The 8,052-nt window shown below is 44.2% G+C and overlaps 1 protein-coding gene across 1 annotated transcript in view; it reads right to left on the bottom strand.

Moving 5' to 3' along the window:
- Positions 1–4,609: 4,609 nt before the first annotated feature.
- The window catches only part of RPL35 (ribosomal protein L35), a 19,319-nt gene continuing 15,876 nt past the window's right edge, over positions 4,610–8,052 (bottom strand). The window contains exon 5 of the mRNA XM_027650105.1: positions 4,610–4,620. The gene's annotated coding sequence lies outside the window, so the exon portion shown is untranslated. The remainder of the gene's footprint in view (positions 4,621–8,052) is intronic.

The following is an 8,052-nucleotide window of genomic DNA, read 5'->3' as shown; positions in this document are numbered from 1 at the left end:
CACGTTGCTGTGCTATCAGCATTACCCCATATGGGATGGGATGGGTTTCCAGAAGCCGCCTGTGTTTTCTGAGGCAGAGCACAGTGGGCCCTTCTGGAAAGCTGGTGCTTCCCTGGGAGATTTAGCAGGCTCTGCTCCTGGGAAAAATGGGGTGGTGTGGATGGAGGTGCCATCCACAGCCAGCCCTTGGTAACAGCAAGGTGCATCAGGGCAGCTCATTCCTCTAAAGGGGGATCATACACATTTGCATCTTGTTTTACACTTTTAGGCTATCGAAAGAGCAAAGTTCATACACAGTCAAGCAGCAAAGCTTTTTAGAAAAATGATGATGATGAAAAGAGCCTCGAGGCATGTCCTAAAATAAAAGTGATCATCTGTTTCAAATCCAATGCCTCTCAGCATGCAGTGCTCCGTCCCACAGGCTTTGTCCCTGGGCATAAAATTTTGCATCTTCTCTACCTGGAGTACATTTTGGTTGACCAGGATACTGCCCACCAGGCAGCCCAGCCTACTCCAATACTGGAAGATCAATTGCATAATCATTCTGTAAATCTGGGGAAATTCTTTATTGACTTTTTGATCACTGATAAAGTGTTGGCCAACACAAGGCATATTACTATAGCAAAATCCATCTAGAGACCACTAGAGTTACCTTCATTAAAAAAACAGAATTGTCTGATATTATACAAGAGATGATATTTTTTAAGAGTTAATATCAACCCAGATTAATATTCATCTACTGATAGTTAGTAGCACATTATGATATACAGAATATGCCAGAAATCATGTTGCAAATTACCCAGTGTTCCCAGGGGCGAGTTGTTCCAGACCCCAACCAGTGCACCAGGCTGGAAACACCCCGTGACTGGACCTTTTCACCACAGCACAGGTAACGTGCCCGTTGGATCCAGCAGCCAGTGCAGGAATGGCACTGACTCACTGGGATCCCGGAGAAGCACCAACATGTGATCAGTCTGAAAACAGCTGTTTTCCCTAACCTCAAGGTTAATTAATTTCACAGCATTTATCTCCTAATTTTAATTAGTGGAGCTAATATTACAGCTCCTGACTGTAATGGACTTGAGCTGCACTCTGCCAGGACCTGGCTGACTGCACCAGCCCCGGCATCAGGAGGCTGGGCAGTACTTAGGGAGTGAACTGTGCCCTGAGGATCACGACAGAAGCCTTGAATGTGAAAAATAGGTACAAGCACTACACATTGGAACAAGCTTCCTCATTGTTACCACATGTACACAGAAGCACTGCATCATCCAAATCAACCACTGGGTGTATAATTGACATTAAATCAGCACTAGAGGGAAAAGCTTCCCAGCTGCCTGGTGCAATGTGCTCCTGCCACGTTCAGCTGCAGCACAGGATGGGCAGTGGCAGCACATGCTCACTGTCACAGCAATCCTACAGCTGGCATTTGGGATTTAAACCTGCGAGTCCTGTGGTTCAGCACATGGGAGGGACGTGTTAGAATATGAAATCCTCTGCACTGTAAATCAATCCCCAGAGCCACGGCTCTCCCTGCACGTCATACAAGGACCAAGGCACAAGGTGAACACTCAGAGTGTCAGCTGGGAACCGTGGTGGGTGTCGCTTACCCATTTTTGTGAGGTCTTCATTTCCCACAGGTCACCTGGAAGTGATTGTGGCTCATGCCAATGGCTGCAATACCTGACCAGTCCTTCAGACTCCAGGTTTCGTTACATTATTGGTTCCAGTGTCCTGCTCATGAAATCCAGAGACCCACAGCCTCACCCAGCACTTCCCTCTCAGCCCCACCACCACCAGGATCCCGGGTTTTGTTGGAGTGAAAGGCTTACTTACATTAAGCATTTGGCCTCCCAGGGACAGGGATTACAAACGGGCAGGAATCAAGGGAAATTGGATTCTTTCTCCCCACCTACCTCTCTGCCTCCTGTCTCCCATGTTTGCAAACCGTATTAGCTCCTGCTGCTTGCAATTCCAGAAACACTTCCCTTTCTCTTCGGGGCTCATTCCAGCCACATCTGCCTACTGCTATAATCTCATTTTGCAGGACACCACATCTCGTAGTAGCTTTTAATTGTGGTAACACATCTAAGCGTCTTAAAAAGCACATCAGAAACTGTTTGACAGAAAATGTTCATCAGGACAGAAGCACCATTCCTAGCACTTGGATATTTGTGGAGATTTGTCTACACTTATACTAGGAAATCACCTTAAATACAGGAAAAATATCCACATTTTTAAAGAGGAGGCTCCTAATCTTTTCAAGGGGCAATTCAATCTGGCTGCTCTGAAGAGCAATCTGAAATCTTAATTCACATTTAATCTAACTTAAAACTTAAAAAAATAATACAGGACTTCACATTTTGCTGATATTTTCATGAAAAGGCAGCAAATGCAAATGTTGCCTCTTTTAATCTCAGGTTTTAAGATGTATGATTACAAGTTTTACAATTCCAAAATAATTGTTACATACACTGCTAAGGGAAATCTATTCTTTCTTTTCAAGCTGCTCCCCACTGGTGCTCCACAGATGGCCACGTTCTGCTTGGGCAGTGGTGGGTAGGGCTGGTGACCCAGCACCCCCTGCACCCCCACCCAGCCACGCCTGAAACATCTCACTCAGAAAAAATCACCCCAGTGTGATCTGCTGCCTCGTGGACTAAACAAGATGAGAAAGGCTGTGGCACTGCCATTTATTTTGCCATAACTGTGGCATTTCTTACGCAGCAATTTTTGTAGAGGTTTCCCTAGAAAAAAAACAAAGCTACAAACAACTCTCTTGTTCCAATTTATAGCATCTTTCTAGATTATTTTCCAGTATTTCTTATTTGAATTCAAATTATTTGAATTTCAATGTATTTGAATTTCAGATTATTATTTGAATTCAAATAACCCCTGTCCACATGCTACAATAAAATATTCCACAGATATTGACAACTACTGTTTATTTATTATTGGGTAACCTATATATCTATATATATATATAGATGTATCTATACATATATTTTTTAGCATAACTCAGAGGCCAAGCACCCAGAGGTGCATTTCTTTCCCAGCACCAGTTTGCAAGAGAAGCTGTTTCCAACTTAGGTTGTTTCATGAAGAAAAAGTAAAATTTTAAAATTCTGATCCTCTAGACAAAAACATGCTGCAGCTGGACCTGCCACATCAGAACACAGAGGTTTGGGAACAGGAAACAAACCCTTCACCTGCCAGCTACAGGAAGGTAAAGAAAAAGTATCTCAAAACAAACCAGCTCAGCATTACTGGAAACAAAATCTTCAGTGCAGGCTGGAGCTGCCAATCCAACGTGAGCTGTTGTCTGCCCAGTTTGCCTCTTCCAAAGGACGAGTCCTTTCCACTGAGGGTGTAAGTTCCCACTTGTGAGTAAGGACGAACACAACCCTTTCCTTCTGTGCACGAGGGGACATTTCTGGCAGTGCCTGTTTCCCACATCGTGTGATTGATTACGCTCTCCCCCTTAGAAGAGTTGATTGGTTTCCTGGTGCCAGGAAAATGATTGATGAATATTTCAGGCCATGGGCCTCTCTTCCTGCTGGGTGTCCTTTTCACATGTCTCCAATGGGCCTGGGGATTTTTTTCAAGACTAGGAAGTGTCATTTTTATGGATATCATCCTGTGATAGGGACAGTTCACTGAGCAGAGGCCCCGTGTAAATCCAAGTGAAATACTAAAGGTCAACTCAAGTGTTAAGGTGATGGACTCAATCAGCACGTACCAGGTAAGTAGGAGAACAGCACTGGGCAAAGAAAAGCTTCACAAAGCAGCAAATCAGGAGGCAATGAGCAGCCACAGCCTGAGCTTGCTACTGCAAACTGGGAGCAGCAAACTGGTACCCAACACTGGCATCTTTCCTCAGTTTCCTTCAATTTTGTAAAACATCACAAGTAAGGTAAATTTGCAGGTAAAAAAATTTGCTTGTGACCCACAGAAAGGGCATTTCCTCACAGCTGTTGATAAAACAGGCAGAGGATGTGGAGTCTCCTGGCAAGAGCACACACAAGACATCTGAAGCAACAATATACTTAGGAATAATTCCTTGTAAGTATTGCCAAAAAACATAGAACTACAGCTGTAAGAGTGAATGAAGAGATTTTTGGAGGACAAGCTGGTGTTTGGCAGAACTCTCAGAGACTCAAAGTTCTTTTACAGATTTTTACTACAGCCACAACAGCCATCATTTAATCACTTGGCTTCAGGATCTGAGGGCTCCAAAGCAATTCCCACAGGTAAACCCTGGGCTTCTCAGAGCTGGGGGGTTTTACCCAATAAGAGAATTTTGAGATTTAGTCCCCAGGACTTCACAGTTCCAGATTATGTTTCCATAAAAACTATTTAAGGTTTCTATCACGTTTCAGCTGAGAGGTATTTCCAGACAAGGCCATCACAGCAGTTTGCAGTCAGCCTGGCACGAGAGCCATGATAAATTTTCCCTGTTTTTTTTTTTCTTCCTGATGTGTTCATGAAGGGAAAATGGGTTTAAAAAAAATTAATCTTTCACACTGACCAGACATTTCTCTAAGTTTAAATTTCACCACCTCTACAAGCCCATAGCTGGGATGGTTAAGCAAGGGGAGGCAGACATGTAACTTGTGCTCTCTGAAGGACGTGGGGTCCACCCTGAGTAAATGAAACCTCCTTATCAAAGCACTGGAGGAGAACTCAGATACTCCAGGCATATACTGCCTTCAAGATAAGTTATGGGCAATCATTTACCAATAAAGAACTTCACTGAAGCCTCTCTGTGGTGCATTTCCTCTTTCTAACAAAACCTGTACAGAATCATTTTTATCAACATATAAAATCTGGAAGTCTTCTAATTATGTAATTAGAACTGTAATAATTAAGACCAAAGCCAAACCTCGAAGGGTCCCCTTGTCCCCCAACTTCCCTTTCTCAATTAACTCTGCACAGTGATAACCACTCTGGCTTAAAGGCTAAAAAAAGGACAGGATCAAAAGGCTGGTTTAATACAGCTGGAGGGGAAGAATGCATTTCAGCTCCCCAGCAGCCATCTGATGAAACCCTGGGCCAATTCTCTATGTAAATGACTTAATTAGAATTACCAGATTACACTGCTGAAGGCTTTATTTAAATAGGCAGTTTATCAACAGGATAAACTGTGCTCCCATTCTCACAGAATGCTGGCGTAAATGCATCTGTTCAAAGCTCTACCACATAGGAGCTGAACGGTAATTCAGTAAAACCACTGGCACATTTTCCCCACCAAAAAGAGATACCACAAAGGATTTGCCAGAGGCAGGACAGAAAGACAGCTATTGCTTCCCAACAATCACAAAATAGCCTCCTAGATGGGAAAGTTCCCTCATTTTCTGTAACACAGCATCTTTATACTGTTTTATAGCAAAGCAGGGAAAAAAATCCTGTTGCTGCAGTGTCACATCACACACTGCATCTGCTCAGCATCCAGCACAGTCCTGGGCTCAGCACAAAAAGGCATGCATAAACCCATCTTCCTGATTAATGATCTACAGAAGACATCAATACCAAATTCCAACTTTACACCAAGAGGTATTTTTCCATCTTAGCATCAAATCAAACAAAGGAATTAAGTTCTTCCTAAATCGCAAGTCTTTCATTTCAATCACAGACCTGAGTTCAGAATTCAATTTATTATTTTCTATTATTATTATTTACAATAGCAAGAGCTATCCACATTCAACAAGCTAACGCTGAGCTGAAATAACACTGTAGCTTCTTGTTTATTCAGAGACATTTGACTTCAGCAGCATTGCCATCCAACAACTCCATTTGTTTTTCTTCCTAAATCTTCAAAGAAATGTTTATAGCAAGACCCAACTGTATCAATGAAATAGTCTTTGTTAAGCAAAGGCTTATCTCATCAGATGCAAAGCGACCAAGCCTAAAGAACCACTAAAAATGTCAGTGTTGTGCCAGTAAAGTTTGGGAGCGCTGTGGAAAACGGAAGGGATGCAGGCAAAGGGGTTTTTCTTTGAAAACCTTACATTCTTTGTGCTCTGACAACCTTCCTCTTCTCTCTGGTATGAAGTTCATCCAGATCAGTAATCTGAAACTCTGATAATTTTACAGGAACACAAAATTCAAGTTGCTTCCTGATAAATCTGTCTTCTGTGACCACACTACACAACAAAGTATCTAAAGTTACCTTAATTCTAGATAACCTGCCTTATCCCTATTTTAGCTAAAACAAAAAATAACTAAAACTGTGTAAAAGCCATCACGTCTCACTCACAGAGGAAAAACGTGCCAACTGAAGCTATAGGGAAACTGCTCTTAAATGAGACCCTGTTGAGAAATAATTGCTACTACTGCAGGAAAAATGAACACCTTAATGTAATTACTTTTAAAAAAAATTGGTTTCGCTCATTGCCATTAATTTGCTCAATGACAAAATATGTTTCTTACATGGAAGGGGAGGTACTCAAATTGGCAAGGGAAAAACCAGCATCTTATATTCTGAGAACGTCAAGTGCCCCCTCAAATAATGAGGCTGCAATTGCCCGTAACTGCTGAAATAAAACCACGTCATTTGAAAGTTATCCCGAGGCTTCTCTCGCTGGAGACACCAATAAACTTGCAGCAGTTTACTCTGGGTTAACACAGAAGCCACGTGCAGAGCTTAAGTTCATTAATGATTTTAACACAGCCACCAAGAATACAATCCGACTTTTACATCTCTGTCCTGTGTACCTGTATTTGCATCATATAATTTTAACTGCTTTCACTAAGATGCTTGAGGTATCAGAAGTGCCAGTAATTTTCCTTAGAAAGAGGAAATGTTAAGAATCTTCATTTGTCATTACCATTTGCAGGTATTTTATAAGCCCATGAATTAACAACCCAGTCTTTTCTGCTCCTCCCCTGGCCGCCCAAGGCTTTAGAAAGACTGAAGGTCAAGCAATGTCTCAACACTGCGCCAGTATTTCACATTTTTGAAGGCAAAGTAGTAAAAGGTTGTCACATTATCCATTCAAAAGAGTAACTGCAGCCACAGGTACGTCTGTCACATGAAACAGCTATACAAGACATGCAAGGAACTCTTAGAACTAATCTGATTAATCAAAAGAGATTCCCCCAAAATCCCACCTCTGCGAGAAAAACAGCAAATGCAGACAAAGTATTAATATTGTTGGACTCTTAGGGACACCAAAGCAACAACACTTCACAAATTAAGCCATAAAGTTCAAAAAGTATTAAGGATGTATTAAAGTATTAAAAGCGTTATTAAAGTATCTAAGGGTATTAAGTGTCTTTCATCCAAGTGGACATCTAATTAAGCGAGGAGGAATAAAGTGTTTCCAGGGACACAACTCAGAATTACACATCAGGGTGGTCACAGAAATGCCCGTTTCTGCAGTTCCCGCACTGCGTGTGTTTTGGTACCGCCTGTATCTCAAACCGAGGATGCTGCCTGATAAAAAGCCTCTTTTGTCTGAGCGAACCCTTTGTAGAGAACCCGAGTACCTTAAGATGGTAAAATGCAATTGTAAACCATAAAAATTGGCAGGGACATTCAAGTGCAGATGCGGCATCTGCATAAGGGAAGTGTAAAAGGGTCCCAAATGGTGCCTATAAACCCCGGGCCGGGACCGGCTCACAGGGGTGAGGGAAACACACCCGGGGGCTGCACCGGGACACCGCGCGGGCGGTACCGGGACACCCGCCCGGAGCGACCGGGCAGCGGCCCCGCACACCCCGCACACCCCGCACACCCCGCGCGTTCGGAGGGGGAAAACGCGATTTTTGCGAAACGAGTCGAATCCGCAGGAAGCGCCGCAGCGCCCGAGGGGACCCGATCCCCGCGTGCCCCGCGCCCGCCCCGCAGCGCCCCGAGCGGGTCCCGGCGGCCCGGCCCGCGGGGGCAGCGGGGCAGGGCGGGCAGCGGCCCTTTGTTGTGCCCCGCGGCCGCGGAAAGTTGCGGCCGCCGGGACGCTCCGACCCCCGGCACCCCCTCGTGCAGCTCGGCCCCGGCCCCGCCGGCCCCCGCCCCGGCCCGCCCGAGCCCCGCGCTCCACTCACCGGTGCGGG

This window comes from Corapipo altera, unplaced genomic scaffold (genome assembly GCF_003945725.1).
Source record: "Corapipo altera isolate COAL_440 unplaced genomic scaffold, ASM394572v1 268, whole genome shotgun sequence".
In the NCBI taxonomy this organism is placed as follows: Eukaryota; Metazoa; Chordata; class Aves; order Passeriformes; family Pipridae; genus Corapipo; species Corapipo altera.
This window is presented reverse-complemented; position numbering and strand designations above follow the sequence as displayed.